This window comes from Lactuca serriola, chromosome 4 (genome assembly GCF_051521515.1).
Source record: "Lactuca serriola cultivar US96UC23 chromosome 4, Lser_US96UC23_V15, whole genome shotgun sequence".
Taxonomy (NCBI): domain Eukaryota; kingdom Viridiplantae; phylum Streptophyta; class Magnoliopsida; order Asterales; family Asteraceae; genus Lactuca; species Lactuca serriola.
In genome coordinates, this window is record NC_136411.1 from 245,111,355 (window position 1) to 245,130,213 (window position 18,859).

The window sequence follows — 18,859 nt, forward strand, 5'->3', positions numbered from 1 at the left end:
AAACGGATTTCGTATGATGAAGATATGAATTTTCAAAGTTTATTAAATAATTAATATTTAAATTTATTTATTATATCCGATATTATCCGAAGTGGAGTCACCGGACTTATCCGGGTTACGCCCAGCGTAAAGTTGTATGCCCAGCGTACAGTGAAGTATGACGCACCTCGCACTCGAGTGATTTCGGATACGTAAGCCATGACGACCGAGGCAGTGTGCCCCGTGTAACCTCGTACGCCCAACGTACTGCGAGGCCTCCGCCTCCTATAAATAGGATGCGAGGGTTCCGAGCATTCTTGCTCATTTCTTCTCTTTTTTCATGCTGAAGCAACCCCCGAAGCCATCCTGACACCCCGGATCTCAAATCCAAGTTAAGAAGGAAGTTTTATGCTCCCGAGATCCCGAGAAGTGCGATTCCCGAGCCGAAGCTCTGCCCGCGAGGAGTTCGATTTTTATGAAAATCTTCCAGATCTACGGAGAAAAACTACTTCTGCAAGTGGTAGTGCTGTCTGATCATCTTCTGATCAGGTGAGTGTGTGGTTACTTTCTTCCAACACATTATTATGAAGTCTTTTATCTAAAATACGTGCTATGTGTATATATTTCGTTATTATATGTGTGAATGTACATCCACTCTCTTTTATCTCATAGATCTGATTTATTCTCTATGAAATACGTGTTATGTGTGTGTGCCTCATCTGTTATGTGAAATATGTATTGATTAAAGCATGCTATACAGGTTTTAAACTATGTATAAAAATGTGTATTTTTATTTACTAATATGTTGGGTAGAACATGGGTAAATAGTTGGTGTGTAATAAACAGACGAGAGGCCTCGATGTTGTTTTGATTTGGTCGTCTAGTGGAGTTTAGATGACGACCACAGACTTTTCTAGACTGTCTTGTGGAACACTAGCAGCCTCGCCACTTGTAGGTGTTAATGAACTTGGGTGTTCATTCGTTGTACTCCATCCCCCCCCCCCCATGGTTGCCTTATTTGACATATATTGCCGGGAAACCCCCGAATGCATGTGTTGTCGCCCCGATGAAATATTATTAGACTAGGTCCCTTGTGTTAGTTATTTTAGTGACATAAAGTGAGAATAACGGGAATGGGTAATTGGGTTATTGTTGCTTGATGAAAATTAATTTAATTATTTATTGTGGGTTGAAAAGCCTATATGCTCACCAGGCTCCCAAGCCTGACCTACTCAGTTTCTTTGTATTACAGGAAGTGGCGCGACGGCATAAGATGGATAATCATCAAGTTGTTTTGTGTGCAAGTCTGTATATGTATATATTTGTTGAATGACTTGTAATGTTATCGTTTATGCATTATGGTCTGTATAGGAACATGACATCCCGGGTTTTTGATTATGGAATGAAATTATATTTCTTCATAAAATGTTTTGATAAAAATCTATTTTATCATGTTTTCTTTTTGGGAACAAATTCCGCATCTCATTTAAAATCAAAAGGATTTACTCTGAAAATGTTTAAAAAGCATAAATGAAACCAGTCTTTTCTGGCCGAGATTTTGGGGATGTCACATATGCTTAATGTATGAGCATCTAAGAACTCCACGTTAGTATGGATTATAGACGATATATTAGGATCGCCTGTTAGGAACCACTATTTATACTAGTTAACTATCAATAGAATATGGTAGGTTACATGTTACCTAAATTAAATAATTTTAGATAGTTAGGTTTTACTGTATTGCATAACTCTTTTTTGAGTCTAATCGTGGTACTGTGAGACCTTGAAGTAAAAAAATTATGAAGTTTTTATTCCATGTAATTATATTCGTAAGGTAGTTAGCAGGTGTTAGTGGGGGTTTCTTCTGCAACTAATGACGGAGAGTAGTATTGGGCTTGTGCTACTGGAAGCACATGATCCATACTCGTGTCAAGGGAGTCACGAGGATACTAAGAGGCTCGCATGGTGTGAGATTCTTCAAGTGTGTTCTGAAGGTTTGCATTGTTTACTTTCAGTATGGCAGTGACTCAAGGTGGTTTAGGTCCTAGTGAGGGATCGGGTTTGGGGTTTAGAGTCGGAGCCTTGGACGATCAGATGTGGGAGTTAATTTCATCTGAGATTACCCATAGTATTCTGGAGCAGAATCCTGTGATATCTGGTTCGATCAAGTAGGGCATTATGGAGTAGCTGGATGAGTGTATGGGCGCTTTTCGTAATGAGACGGTAGCTATGGTTGGTGCATGATCTATGACCTTTCGAGTGTTTTGTACATGTAGGGCTCTTGAGTTCTTCAGGAAAATGGACCCCATTTTTAGCAGGCGATGGTTGGTGGATATCGTAAATGCTTTTCGAACCAGCGCTTGTCCCGAGGAGGAGAATGTTAGAATTGCCTCATGTCTTTTGAAAGACAGAGCCCAAGATTGGTGGGAGGAGGTAGGCTATGCTTTGGGAGGCAAGGCTATCAATACTATGTATTGGGATGACTTTCTTATGAGATTCAGGGCTGAGTTTGCGACCATGATTGAGGTTCAACAACTGGTAAAGGAGTTTCATGACCTTCGCCAGACAACCGAGCCTATGGTGGAGATCTCCGCTATATTTCGTGAGAGGTTCCTGTTGGTTCCACATTGTGTGGTGGATGAGGAGACAAAAAAGGCAGGTAACATGATATGTTGAAGGATGAGATAAGGGAGTTTGTGAGTATCTCTAGCTGCAAGACATTAGAAGACATGATAGCTCAGGATCGCGAGCAGGAGATAGATCGGGAGTCAGTGAGGAAGAGGAAGTCGATTCAGGCTTAGGTATCTAAGGGCTCAGGAAAGGATCCCAAAGTTGTAGATTTGAGATCAGGGGGCAAGTAGGGTCAGGGTCGATGCGGCCGGTGGATCACTTCAGTAGGGATTACATGTTCCGATGACATTCAGGATCATCGACGGTCGCCAGAGCAAGGCAAAGTTGCCCGTTGTGAGGAGTCGAGCTTTCCAGTTGTCAGCCGAGGAGGCTCGTGCAAAGCTAGATGTGGTTACGGGTATGTATTTTCTCCCAATTTCATTTATTTTTTTATTTTTTTGCTTATTATATATTTTATCTTATATAGGGACGTTCCTATTGAACGATGTTCCAACATTAGTTCTGTCTGATACGAGCACCACCTGACCGTTTGTATCTCTTGCATTTAGCAAAAGAGATTCAGTGATGCTCTATGGGAGCTTAATTATCCTTTAGAGGTAGAGATTGTCGATGATCATCCAGTCCAAGTATTGAGGGTTTATAGGGGTTGTGTTCTGCAGCTATGTGACATCGCCAATTTCATGGCTAGAAAAGACATATTTGTTTGTGCTTTATTTAAAATAAGAGTATCCTTTTTATGAGTAATATTGAGGAATTTGTAAGTATATTATCAAAAAATTTCTGATGAAATGTATTTTCGTTGGGATATCATTGTCAATGCAGTGCATAAGCATAAACAGAAATAGTACAAGCCTTAAAAACATAAATTATTGTAATGACCTATAATCCATAGATCTCTCATCTGATCATCACACCTGTGCTCTTTTTCCACTACATGTAATACAAGAAACTGAGTGGGTCGGCTTGGGAGCCTGGTGAGCACATATGGTTTTCAACCCACAATAATTAAGTTTTTTAATTTCATCAGATCATTCAAGCTTATTACTTATTACCGTTATCCTTACTTGTTGTCCCTAAAGCTTCTAATTCAAGGGACCTAGCCTAAGTATTATCATCGGGAAGACAATACTGCTTATGGGATTCCTTAGCAATATATGCAAGTAAGGCAAATATGAGGGGGATGGAGTACACCTAGTGAACACATAGTTCAAAACACCTATATGTTGCGAGCCTGCCAGCGTTCTACTAGACTGTCTAGAATAGTCTATGATCGTCATCTATACCCTACTAGATGAATGGACTAGATTAAACATTGATGCCTCTCAACATTTATTTCATATTTCATCATCTGTATCATTTACCCGTCATACCCAATATAATTATAGGTAAAAAATACATATAAAATTTAAATTGAGTAAAACATATATAAATTGTTCATCTAGCACATATATCAGGAACAAAGATAATAGGATCATATAGCATGTAATTTATATTAAATACATCATATCTATGTGTAAGATGAAAGTAACTATGCACTCACTTGTTAAAGTGATGACTCGAAATTCGGGCAACGCTTCACTTCTAACAATTTTCTTTTCCTTCGATGAGACCTTGTATCATTATTATTAGATTTTATTCTAATATTTATTGCGACTAATTATTACTCTAGATTTATCATTAATTCAAAATTTAATTTCATGATCTATCAAGTAAGGAACAACCAGGTAAGCTCATATCAGAGGTAGGGTCCGTTTGGTATACGAAGTATACTATTTGGAAATCCCACTTTAAACACCTCACTAAATCAGCGCCTAGACTTCATCCACGTAAGTAGGTCAATCTACATATTGACATGGAATTAGTGATAAATCATGTTTATAGGTTCATAATAAAGATAATGAACTTAAACATAAGTTATACTTAAATTATTGTAAGCATAACTCACTTACAAGGGGGGTTTAACAAGAAATCGGGCTCTATGCGGGCTGAACTTCTGAGCCGAAAGCTCTTCTTCTCGGGGTCTTCTGGCACTCTGGGACTCACTGCTAACACCTAGTATGTGATAGGGAATGGCTTATAGGGTTTTGGGGTGTTTTGGAGAGAAATGGGTGAAGAGATATGAGAAAAAGAGTGAAAAACGCCTTCTATTTATAGGCTGCCAACACCAAGTACACTAAGCGTACTCAAGAATTATGCTGAGCGTAATGGGTTGTTAAAGGTTACACTAAACTTACTCAAAATTACACTATGCGTAATGTGCCATGTTTCACAATATCGTACAAAGCCATGGGGAAGAAGGTGTGGCTGAGATTGTGCCACGTGTCACTCGCTGGTTACTCTAAAAACTAATTACATTTTAAAATCTATAACTTTCGCATATGAGCTCTGTTTTTGATATTATTTATATCCACGCGTAGGTATCGACGGGCTCTACAACTTTCGTTTAGACTTCGTTGGCTAACTATTAATTTATTTTTAAAGTTATATTTTAACAGGCTTAAACAGTTAAAGTCTGTTAAAAATTCATAACTTTGTCATCCGACGTGCATTTTCGACTGTCTTTATATCGTTGAGCTCCTATTAGCGATATATTCAATTCTCATTTAGGTTGTATCGGCTAATAATCCATCGATCCAAAATTCGATTTCCGGGCTGTGTATTACTATGCTAAATCATAGAAAAATCATAACTTCCTCTAGTGAAGTCAGATTTGGACGTTCTTTTTATGTATGTTCTCGGTTTAATGTATACTACGAATTTCATTTAGATCGCTAAGGCTAAAAACTAGTTTATCAAAAATTCACTTTTTACGATATGTGACACTGTGTCGGATTAGTTGAAAAACTTCAACGGGTCATAACTTTTTTGTTATACGTCGGATTTCAGTGCTCCTTATATCTCTGAAATCCTTGTTACGACTACTTCAACTTTCTTCTTAGATATTGGGTCTATCTATTATTTTATTTTTGATGCATATTATTATTATTATTATTATTATTATTATTATTATTATTATTATTATTATTATTATTATTATTATTATTATTATTTTATATTGTTATAAGCACATATGTTAGACATAAATCACATAATACTCTAATAATTCTTATTCATTACTTCAAAATAGGTTATTATTGTGGACCCTAACTATTACATCATTATAATAATGATTAGACAAAAACGTGGGCATGACAATTATGTCTCCCTTAAGATGATCCATCCCGGAATCATGCATCAACAAACAGATGTGGATAGAGACTCATCATTTCACTCTTTGTTTCGCAGGTGAGGTTCGGCCCTTTCATTTGTTTCCATCGCACAAGAACTAATTCGACCATATTGCGTAAAAATTTCTCTGTCTTATAGTCAACAATTGCTTTAGGCACTTTGATTAACCTCTATGGTCTTTACACCGAAGTCAACTTGGATTATGGTTCCATTCTCTGGGCACAAGTCATTCAGGGCAACGTCTCTACTTCTCGCCATTCAGAGATCTCTTCTGCTCGCTTCTAGTCATTCATTGTTAAACTAGCTCTTACCCACTTCAAGTTTCAGCTGATTGATGATGCTGTTATGGCAGCTATTCCTTTTCTTTAAATATCATCTTTCATGATTTCAGATCCTAGCAAGTTTAGCTTTGTCGGTTCCATTCCGAATGTGAAGTTGGAAAGAGCTCCTTCAAACAATGGTACTGTCAATGAGCATCATAAGCTTCCTGCTTCTGGTGCTCGTCCTATGCAAGAAGACTTGAGAAAGGTGATTGACGAAGCGAACAAACCGAAAATGGGAGCTAAACGAAAGGGAAAAGTTATTCCTTCCGATGTTGTTAAAACTCCGAAAAAGAAGGTTAAGAAGGCTGCTCGGAAACCAACGTCACCCTCCCCAGTGGTACAGGAGGCTTTAGAGTCAAGAACTCAAACCGAATTTTGTGAGGGTGAACCAACTCAAAAGGAGGTCGAAGATACTTCAGCCACTTTGGTACCACATACTTCAACTCCAATTCCGAAGGTATCTACACCACCTACCTCTTCTACACATGTTTTTTATTTATTTCAGATGCACACTCCTCCACCCTCTCTGATCACAACTTCATCTCCAATCATCACCACTATACAAATCACCATTGCTCCACTACCGAATTTCTTTGTGGGTGTTTCTTTACCATAGTTCTCAGTTCCACTCTCCACTCCATTCTATACCGACTTAACAACAACCATAAAAACCATTGTTAGTACTTCGATGTCCACTATCATCATAGCTAATATGGGGGCTTATGTCGATTTTTGTGTTACTAAGGGTCCAGGCAAATCTTCAGCTTCACCATTGCGAGAAAATGATCCAGACGTCGTCTTTGGGATGATCAAGAGGCTTTTCAAGATTTCAATTTCAGCCCCTTTACTGTAGGGTCCATTATGTGTTGCGTCTTGGGCTCGGTCCTTAGTCAAATTTTGTATCCGGATTGGGCCTGTCCATCCGTGATTTATTTATTAGGGTTTACTATTTATACATTCTTGCATGCATCTTTGTACGGAGCTTTTTGAGTTGATGATTCATAGCGAACACTTTTTTATCGACTGTAACCCTAAAAGCCTCTAAAACGGAAGTTCTTTATCGAGCTCTGCTGAGGCGTGAATCTATTGAATCATTCAGTTTATTTTGATTCATTCTCTTGTTTGTTATTCTGTTTGCATTATTCTGATTAACCTGTGTGAGATCTAAACGATCAAAGAGTTTATCAACTGATCAATTGGTATCAGAGCAGGAGACTGTGTAATTCATACACATCTCTTTTGTGAAAGAAGTGATTAGGATTCATTCCGCATTCATTGATATTTATTGAGCGTCACTCCATAATTGACGTATCTCATTAATTATTCATCTAGCGCTAATATTACGTATTACAAATTCTGATCTTATAACAGGTTAAATGATCAAGCATGGACGATTCTCAATCCAATCCCATCAACATCTCTAACAGCATCAGATCAACAACCAAGATCCCAATCCTCTACACTCAAGACTATGAAGTATGGACGCACCATTTTGAAGATTATGTTATTGGATCGGAAGATAACGAGTATCTTTTAAAAGATGTGAAGGACGTCGCTCAGGACGAAAAGGAGAAGTTCCAATGCAACATTAAGGCATTGAGACTAATTCGATTCGCCCTTCAATCCGACACATCTCGGCTGGTAAGTTCTTGTGGTACAACAAAGGAAATCTGGGATCGGCTGCGAGAGCTGTATTCCACAGATGAAGATCTGGAGCACTCGATTCAGACCCTACTTCTCTCTAAATTTGGAGAGTTCAAGCAAAAGCCAGAGGAGGTTGTTACACAAACATTCAATCGGTTCAATCATCTTTTCAGTAAGATGATCAAACATGAAATAGAAAGACAGCTCATCAAACAGAAGGTCACTTTCTTAAATGGCCTAAGACCCGAATGGATGGCGATTGTGTCGACGGTTAAAGTGCATGAGCAGTTCAAATCATATTCTTTGGCGAAACTGGTTGGGATTCTAAAATCCCAGGAAAAGATTGTGCTACAAGAGAAGAGCGTGGTTTCAAACTTGGGGTCTTTGGCCCTTCTGTCTAAAGGTAAGAATGCAGCAGAAGAAGAAGAAGAAGAAGAAGATCTGAATCTGGGAGACTACGATCTGACATCTGCAGACTATGCAATGATGGTGTCAAATCCCAGGAGGTTCATCAAGAAGAAGTTCCCTACCAACAAAAATTGGACTTGGCAGGGAAGCTACAACTCTGAAAAAGTGAAAGAGGAGCCGAAGGTTGAAGAACCAAAGAAAGAAGCGAAGGGTGAAGCTGATTCTGGTGTCAGCTGTTTTTACTGTGGAGGGAAAAATCACTATGCAAAAGATTGTGTGTTGAAGAAAATGGCAGAGAAAGATGAGGAGAAGGATGAAGAAGCAAGTCTCCTGAAAAGACTAGAGGTGATTAAAAGGAAGAAAGTTGCTACTAATCCCTCTATGAATGCTCTTATTGTGCAGGATTTGGTAGATGATGATGAGTTCAGTGGTGTACAGGTGTGGTCGACCGACTCAGAAGATGATGAAGTGAGAAAGCCTTCTCATGGAAAGGTTTATGTGGCGAAGAGTGGTGATGCTGGTGGAAGATATTTGTGTTGGATTAATGTCTAAGTCCATAACTATAAGTGGTAAGACTTGACCCGACCCGACATGGTCCATTTGGGTTCCATGGCATCATGCATTTGGATAGAGTATAATGAGAGAAATAAAACTTATGGTTGGTTAATATATTATAAGTTCTAATATATTAATAAGATTATTTAATTAGTATTGATCAAGAATTAATCTAGGATTAATTAAGTGATCAAAAGAAGACTAATTAAATATATGGGTTGATTGTGTAAATCATCCATACTTATATAGTGGGCTAATGCTCCATGGATTATCTAGTTGGGCTAATACCATATGATGCTCCATGGATGCTCCATGGTGTTTTTGTACCCATGTATCATGGAAATGAAAGGCCATGTTAATTAGGGTTTACACGGTGTAACCCTAACTATATATGCTTCTTATTCTTGACCAAAATTGGCACTAGTATTATGCTAAAGAAGGGCTAGCCGATTTTCATGAAGTGTATAATTCTCTCAAGTTATTCCAAGTGTATTTGGTGTTGTGTGAACCATTTGAGGTGTCACACTTGGGACACTAGGCACTCAAGCTTCATGAAGACTTTCTACATCAAAGAGGTATGTATTCTATCTTGTTATATTCATTGTTTTGTATGCTAGATTAGGATAATACCTTGGAAGTTTATATTTGCATGTATAATAGAGAAAACATAGATCCAAGGTATTTAGGGTTGCATGTACACTTAGGAGTGTTAGAATGCTCAAAACCCAACAGCTTGATGGTGACAGATGTATCCCAGATGAGGGGATACAACGCTGATGGTGGAAACGAAGTGGCTAACGAGCGAGAGGACGTGTGCTTTACGGCAAAGCCTCTCAGTGTGCAGATCAGTGAACTACATGAAATGATCAAGAAGGTACAATCCATTTTTGTTGTTTAACTCAAGAATTTCAAATCTAGATAGTTGTTTAACTCAAACACGTGTCACGAATTATAATCTGACTAACCAAATAAGCTGGGTATCATCCAAGAGTTAAATCTAGGGATGAAAATATATATTTGTAAAGAGACAATCTTAAATTGTTAAAACAGAGAAATGTTTTTTGTTTCATTGCAAAAAGACTTTATACTAACATTACTCAGCTGCATTTAGACTGTGAAATAGGCCAGAAGATACATCGCATGATTTTACCCTTCCTTGAGCTAAAAGAGGATGAAGTCGATGCCGAAGCATACAACTGTGAAAGTTTTGTATCTTCAGATGATGTAAATCCCACTTATATGTATGGTCTGGACAAAATTGAATCATTTATAAAGTCCAAAGACCATAAGGACATGCTTAAGAATCTTTTGAATGAAAATGATAGGTTGAAACTCAAAGCTGAGAATATACAAAAATTTGACTCATTGAGTACCAAATTAAGTTCAGAAAATAAATTGATGTTGAAAATGCATATGAACTTAATGAGGACGATGACATGAGTGAAATCTTTGTAGAGGATGAGGTTGATTGTTCAGAGTTTATTAGGAGCGAACCTGAAAACCACAAAAACCTGATTTCTGAAAATTTTGTGGAATTCGCTCATCTGTCCAAAAATAAGTCCCCAATCCTTAAAGAGAAGGTCGTTGTCTACCGAAAGGTAAGAACCACTCCCAATCAGGTTTATAAGGTCACAGGAGTAACCGAACATCAGACTGCCGAACTCTCTGCATTGGTGAATGAAGATAATGCAGATGGTTGTGATGAGTTTTTATGGTCTGCATCGATAGACAATGCAGACGAAACAGTTGGTTTATCGGAGCGAACATCATGGAAAGTCAAAGGTAGACATGTGGCAGAACCACTCAATAAACCTACCAACTTTGACGTGCCCAGTTCTAGTGGCTCAAAAGAGGTTCTAGTAGAATGCGTCTCCTCAACAAGTGAAACCTCTTCCATGGAAAGTGAACCAGTTTTTCAGAAGCCGAAACAAAAGGCAAATATTCACAAGCAACTCAAACAGGTGAAAAATCAAAAGCAGCAGAGAAATCTGAGATATAAGAAAAATCTCTCAGAGCGAAAGCAATTCTGGCGCTCCCAAAATCCTCACTATACTCACTTTGATAGAAACTCCAAGCCAAAAGGAGAAGAAAATAATAGTAAAAGGAGCTTCGGTCCATTGGATCAAAAGAACCAGAAGAAGACTTTCGGGCCACAGAAAGAACAAAATCGGAAAGATAAGTTCGGTCCCGAAAGTAACAACAACCGAAAGCCTGGTTTCGGTCCGCCAAACAACAACAGAAAAAGACCAGAGTTTAGTCCATCAAGCTTTTACAGCAGAAGACCCAGCTTCGGTCCAGCAACCCACAACAACCGAAAAGCCAGTTTCGGTCCATCAACAGATAGCAACCGAAGGTCCTTGTTCGGTCCGTCAAATGATCACAACCGAAACGATCATTTCGAACCTCAAGTCAGGAAAGATTCTCATTCTAATTTATATTCCTCTAATTCTTCTCGTTCTCATCCTCCTTTAAAGCCTAATTCTCGTCCTACACCAAGCTCACACTCGAAGAAGAATTTGAAAGGAAAAAGTAAGATTTCCTCAGCGGATGAAGACCGAAAGCAAGCTAAAGTCTAAACACCCGAACCTAAATCCAAAATACCTGCATCTAACACCAATAAAATCAAAGTGTTTACTATTAAGAGGAAAGATGAAACAACCTTAATAAAACGAACTTATCTTGTTGATGTTTATCTTACTATTCATGTTTCTGTAAAAGGCTCATGAGGACCCAAGAAACTTTAGGTTCCTAATCTGCTTAATTTTTGCAGGTTATAAGTGACGAGCAGTTCAACGAAGAATGGTACATAGACAGTGGCTGCTCATGACATATGACAGGAAGGAAGGAAGAGTTGAGGGAGTTTTGGTCCCTTCAAAATGGTGGTAACGTTAAGTTTGGTAACAACTCCTACGTAACGATAAAGGGTTATGGGATGATAACCAATGGAGACTTTACAATCAGGAAGGTGGCGTATGTAGAGGGGTTGCAGCATAACCTCATCAGTGTATCTCAACTGGTGGGAGGTACAGGTCTCAATGTCTTGTTCGATGACGAAGGTTCAGAGATAATAGAGAAGAAATCCAACAAAGTCATTCTCAAATCAGAAAGAAAAAATGAAATGTTCCCTCTAAATCTGAAAACAATCAAAGGGAATCCAGCCATATGTCTATTGTCCAAAGCCCATTCATATGAAAGTTGGTTGTGGCACAGAAGGCTCTCACACCTCAACTTCAAAGACATCAACAAGCTAGTCACCGGTGGTCATGTTCGGGGACTTCCACTGCTTATGTTCGATCGAGAACACCTATGTGCTGCATGTGAAATAGGGAAACAAAGTCGCCAAAGTCACCCAACAATCATAAACACCAAAGTTGTTGAACCACTTGAGTTGCTTCACATCGACATATGTGGTCCATCATCAATCGAGAGCATTGGCGGTAACAAGTACATCCTTGTTGTTGTTGATGACTTCTCACGATTTACTTGGGTATTCTTTCTAAAGCACAAATCTGAGGTGACTCCCAAGTTGAAGATCTTTATCAAGCAGGTCGAAGTGCAATTGAGAAAAGTCGTTCGAAACATCAGGAGCGACAATGGACTGGAATTCAAGAACAAAGAATTCGAAGATTTCTTAGCAGAAAAAGGCACCAGTCACAATTTCTCAGCTCCCTATACACCTCAACAGAACGAAATTGTCGAAAGACGAAACCGATCCTAGTGTGAGGCGGCCCGAACCATGCTGAGTTTTGCCTCCCTTCCTCTATATTTATGGGCAGATGCCATTGCTGCAGCTTGTTTCACTCAAAACAGATCTTATCTCAACAAGCGTTTCTCTCTCACCCCCTATGAGATTATTAACAACAGGAAGCCAAATGTCAAGTTCTTTCATGTGTTCGGTTCGAGATGCTTCATTTTCAACTCCAAAGAACATCACAACAAATTTGATGTCAAAGCCGATGAAGGCATATTTTTGGGATATTCTCTTACTTCAAAGGCGTATAGGGTTTTGAATAAGTGTTCTAAACAAATTGAAGAAACCAATTATGTAACCTTCGATGACAATTACGTCAAGAAGTTGAAGTCTACCGAAGAAGCAATTGGAGAGATTTTCTCTCAAACAGGTCAAGTCACAACCTCAATCGCCAATTTCTTTGACAAGTTCATGGATTTATTTGATGAACCAGAGAAAGCTACTCACTCTGAGGCCATGGAAGCAGACCATAAGATGGATCACCTTAAGAAGATTGTCGAAGACGCAGCCAAACAAATGGGAGAAGAAAATCCAGTTCAAAATGAACCTCCTCAGAGCAATACTTCGGTCGAGGGGGAGGGTCCATCAGTTTCAATAGACGATAATACTAATGGAAAATGGAAGAATCCAATCATTGTCAGAACCGAAAGCCAATCTAGACCCGAAAGTCCGGAACAACCCAAAAGTCTGGAACAACCTGAAAGTCCTGTAGCAACCGAAAGTCTGGATCAACCCGAAAGCCCAGTCTAAGAAAGATTTTTTGGTTCACATCCAAATGATTCATCATCTGTCAAGTGGGAGTTTTTCGATATGCACCATGATGATGATATTCAGTTAGAGTTAAAAGAAATGGTAAATGCTGAATTGGATCCATCCTATGATCCAAATTATCCTCCTCTCACCAAATGGACCAGAGATCATCCTTTATCTCAAATAGTGTGTGATGCATCAGAAAAGGTTCTAACTCGATGACAACTGAAGGCGAAGCAAACTGCTCTATTCTCCAAAGTAGAATTCTGCATGTTCAATTCATTCATCTCCAAAATAGAGCCGAAGACCGTCAATATTGCTCTCGATCATTCTGATTAGGTTCAGGCAATGCAAGACGAACTCAATGAGTTTAAAAGAAATAAGGTCTGGAGACTCATTGCAACACCAAAAGATGCCTCGGTTGTCGGTCTCAAATGGGTGTTCAGAAACAAAATGGACAAGGAGGGAAATGTGATCCGCAATAAGGCTCGGCTTGTGGTGAAAGGATATTACCAAGAAGAAGGAATCGATTACGAAGAGACATTCGCTCCGGTTGCAAGGCTGGAATCCGTTCGAATATTTCTTGCCTATGCTGCACACAAGAATTTCGAGGTCTACCAGATGGATGTAAAGTGTGCGTTTCTGAATAGCGAACTTGAAGAAACTATGTATGTGGAGCAACCTCCTGGTTTTGTAAATGAAATGCATCCAAATCACTGCTACATCTTGGATAAGGCAGTTTATGGTCTCAAACAAGCACCTAGGGCATGGTATGAAACATTAACTAAGTTTTTAAAGATGTCTAAATTCAAACAAGGTTTGGTTGACCCAACCTTCTTTCGTAAAAAGGAAGGTAACCACCTTATGATCGTTCAAATCTATGTCGATGATATCATCTTCGGCTCCACGAATCCTAGCCTAATAGCTGAATTCAGGAAGTTGATGGAGACTAAATTTGAAATGAGCTCAATGGGTCCGATTAACTTTTCCTTGGTTTAAATATAAGACAGGGACCCGAAGGCATCTTTATCAACCAGGAAGCATACACAAAGACTCTCCTTGCTAAATTCAGCATGATGGGAGACTCAAAGGTCAAAGTTCCTATGGCGTTCAACACCAAGCTCACACCATCTTTGGAAAAACCAGCAGTCGACATAACGCTATATCGCCAAATGATTTGTTCCCTGATGTACTTCACAGCTAGCAGGCCCGATATAATGTTTTCAGTATGCTATTGTGCCAGGTTTCATGCAAATCCTCGTGAACCACACATGCTGGCAGTGAAGAATATATTCCGGTATTTGAAGCGAACCACCTCTCTCGGTCTCTGGTATCCCTCAAACTCAGGTTTCTTCGTTCAAGCCTACTCAGATGCAGACTTAGGAGGATGTGGTCTAGACCGAAAAACACTACAGGAGGCTGCCAATTCCTTGACGGGAAGTTGGTTAGCTGGCAATCTATGAAACAAATATGTGTTTCTCTGTCTACAACCGAAGCAGAGTACATTGCAGTCGCCTCCTGCACATCACAAGTGATTTGGATCCAAAGCCACCTCCGAGATTATGGACTCAATATGAAAAAGATCCCACTATATTGCGATTCAGAAAGTGTAATTAGGATCTGTCATAACCCAGTGCAACATTCCAAGACCAAGCATATAGCACTGAGGTATCACTTTATTAAGGATCACGTGGAAGATGGAAACGTCAAAATTCACTTTGTTCGAACCACTGATCAACTGGCCGACATCTTCACCAAAGCTCTTCCTGAAGCAAGTTTCAATAAAATCCTACAAGGCCTAGGTATGATGGAATCGGAGTTAGTACCAAAAGCACCTTCTCAAAACTAAAAGTTGGAAGCGAAATGAACGGAATGCTCGGTCTATTTTGGGCTCGGTTCACACGGGAACCGAAATGAACCGAACTCTCGGTCTATTTTGGGTTCGGTCCCACTGCACTTGTTTTCTCTTATCTCAAAAAGGTGATATCTTTGGTTGTATACTTTTGTATAATTGTTTTTCAAAAATCCAAAAATATTTTTTTTAAGAACCGAAATGAACCGAGCGTTCGGTCCATTTCTGGTTCGGTTCAAAAAAAAAAAATTTGGTTTGTTTTGTTTTTCTCTTTACAAAAATATCAAAATTCCAAAAATATTTTCTTTCTTTTGTCTTTACTTCTGTTTATGTTAACAGTCTATGGAATATCGATGGGGCATGTATCTTTCTCACACTTTATACTAGCTAAGTATCCCTAGAAGCATGCTGTTGCATGTTGTCTAAAGCCTCAACTGATTTTGAATAAAGCCTTATTGACTGGGTATAAACAAACCTCATCTTCCCAATTAGGCTGATAAATTTATTCTAATCATGAGCTACCTTACTCTTTTCTCATATGAGTTAAGAGTTTTCTGCTTAGTCATTCCTTTTATAGCAGAGATACTTTGGTTTCTTTACAACACCTCATACATTATTCTCCATCATATTTCGGCTCATAAATGTAACCCTTGAGACTCTCAGATATAACCACTGAGGTTTATGGTTACACAATCTCTGCGTTTATGATCTTAGCTTCGTGTTACTACTTGCTAAGTGAAACCCAAAATTCAATACCCACTATGCATTGACGGTGAAGAATTAAATTTGCTCTAGCTTTCACCCATGAATTAACGAACCCACCCAAGTGGTTGTACCATGAAATCTCTATTTTTCTTTTTGTGTGATTCTTATGAAATTGTTACATTTCTTCCCATAGAATCCAGTTTTATATTGTTTTTGAGATTTTACACCAAACATTTCCAACAAGTCACTAAATATTATCCATGCCTACTTGTTCAACAGACCACATTGGTCTCACAAGTACTTCATTCGTTTTCTATCTTATGTCAAGATCTGGAATTCTGAACTGAAGCGAAAGCCACCCCTCTAAGCCTCATTAAAAGATGCTTTTCAACACTTCTTAACAAGTGCTTGATCGTAATTCAACGGAAATCCACACAGACACTTTAAACTCTCTCTTGACTTTGAAGGAAGAGATTCGTGCCCGGGATCCACTGTTTCGTGTCTATATTGACATCACAATTTCCCACATATATGTTGCTTTATTTCTTCATCTTTGACACTCTATGCACGAAAATCTTTTTGATTTTCCAAAAGTCTGGTTTGGTTCACTACAAGCTATTTTTTATGTAGCTCCGGTTCCTAATGCTCTTTTCACAAGGGGATGTTGTGGTTTTTCTAAGTGTTTGTTTAATGACGACAGCTCATTTTAAAGATAAGGTGATCACTAAGCCGGGAGACTAAAGGTTTCAAGAATTCAAAAAGGTATTTGATGGGAAGGTGTACTAAACGGAAACGTTTTTCTCTCTCATGCGTAATCATAGGGGTTGCCAACTGTCATGCTTCAATCAACTTAGGAACCGATTCGCCTTTCAAGAAGATTTGGGGGTGATTTTTTCTCTTACCTCTAGACACGGTATAAAGGGTTAAACCCTAGACGTTTTACCTCTTTACTACACCCAAATTTCTGAGAGCAAACAAAGACGCTTTTCTCTCACTGTTCATCTTCTTCTTCGAAGCACTCAACAATGGCGAATTCCTCCTCTGTTCATGAAACCTCCCACATTCTCCCAATCAGACCCCAACAAAGCTTGGTCATTGATCTCACCCCAGTTTCCTATGATGCCTTCATGTACCCCATAGTGGAGTGTCTTAAATACTCTCCACTGGTTCTCGCACTGACCAAGGTCGAAACTGTGCCTATGGAGTGTTTGTCCCAGATTTTCTCCACAGCTCACTACGATAAATCTGTTGATCGCATCTACTTCGACATCCTTGATACCAAATCCTCCGTCTCCAAGCAACGATTTTGCTCGATTCTAGGGTTTGAACCGATGAGTCGAGGGTTAACCCTGACTCCATCCCTGTGGGCCAATTATTCTCCATGTTTTACAACATGGGTTACACTGAAATCCTCACCACTGTCACGAAGTTCAAGAAGTCGTGTCTTCCTCCTCAATGGAATGGATTTTTCACGATACTGTTCAAAGGTTTATCAGAGAGGAGTGCAGGTTCTGATGGGGCCAGTCGTCTGTTCATGACGATTCTCTATGGGTTGTACAATGGGATCAATCTTGAGTATGGCTCAGTTCTATGGCAGCAGTTAATCCAAAGCTTCGCCTCTACTTCTCGACACACTGAAATCTCCTATGCCAGCTTCTAGACGCTCGTCACCAAATGGGCAATGGGCAAGTATCATGTCCCCATTGTGGTCACTTCTCCACTCTCCTCGATTGGCGTCTTCCACACCAAATTGATCATCGTTACTGATCCTTCAAAGTCAATGTATGCTTGTGTATCAGGGGAGAGCCGCATCATCAAGACCTACAAGGAGTTTCTTCCTTCGGGTCCCAGAGAGCTGACTCCAGAGATGCTTCAGTCCATCAATGACGCCGACAAACCTGCTCCCAGGGGCAAGAAACCAGAAAAAGGGAAAGACAAGAAAGTAGTCAAAGGGGCGAAAGGCTCTTCTCCTAAAAAGAGAAAACCAACGAAGGCAGCCCAATCACCTCCACCGAAGAAGAGGAAAACCCAGCCTAAACGAAAACTCATTCTTGCATCTTCCTCCAGTGAATTAGAGGATGAAAGTTCAGACTCAGAGGAGTCGTTTCGAGGCGACTCTCCTCCCCGTTCACCTTCACATGAGCTATTAGTTACACCCAAACCTGTCTCTTCTCCCCCAATCACTATCTCTATTTCCATTCCCCCCATAACTTCCACCATCCATATTCCACCCACTTCTATTCCTATACCACCTCCCATTTTCTCAGACACTACAACAACAACAACCACTGGAATTCGAACCAACGTCTCTGATACGGGGGCTCATACTTCAGCACCCGAACACACATCTGCAACCAAACATACTCCTACAACCGAACCCCCACCTTCGCCTTCATCTCCCAATCACTCAGCCGAAACCGAGACTTTTCTAGGAGGGGAAGATATGACCTTCGATTTTGTTTACTACAGTCCCTACCAGGTTCAAATCGATGATGACGATGATGCTCCTGTCACCAAAAAGCACATCGAGGAACTTCATGAGAAAATTGATAGTCTCGTCGCTTCTTCCTCCTCCTCTCGGTCCCATATCACAGAAGTTGTCATTCAGGAGATGGTTGATACTTTCACCAAGGCACACGAAGCCTCTATCAACTCTGCCACTGTTGCTATAGATGCATCCACAAAGGCCTATGCTGCTACGATCAAAAAAGTCGAAAAACTATTTCGTGATGCTAACATCTTTTTGGAGTCTTTACAAGGGGCAGCTAAATCTAATGCAACGAAGGTTGATTCCGTTGTTCAGAAGCTGGCTACTTCTTTTGAAACAGAAAAGCATCACTTTGCCAGTCTTCGTCAGACCCTTGAAGCTGACAACAAATCTTTCCTGACAGTCGTTGAGGAGCGCTTGACCAATCTCCAAGAAGACCTTGCCATGGAAAACTCGGTGATGGATGCGCTTGCACGCAAAACAACTGCCCTAAAGATCAAGAGTCTTCAGCTTTCCCAATCTGAAAAGGAGGTTAATTCTCTTCG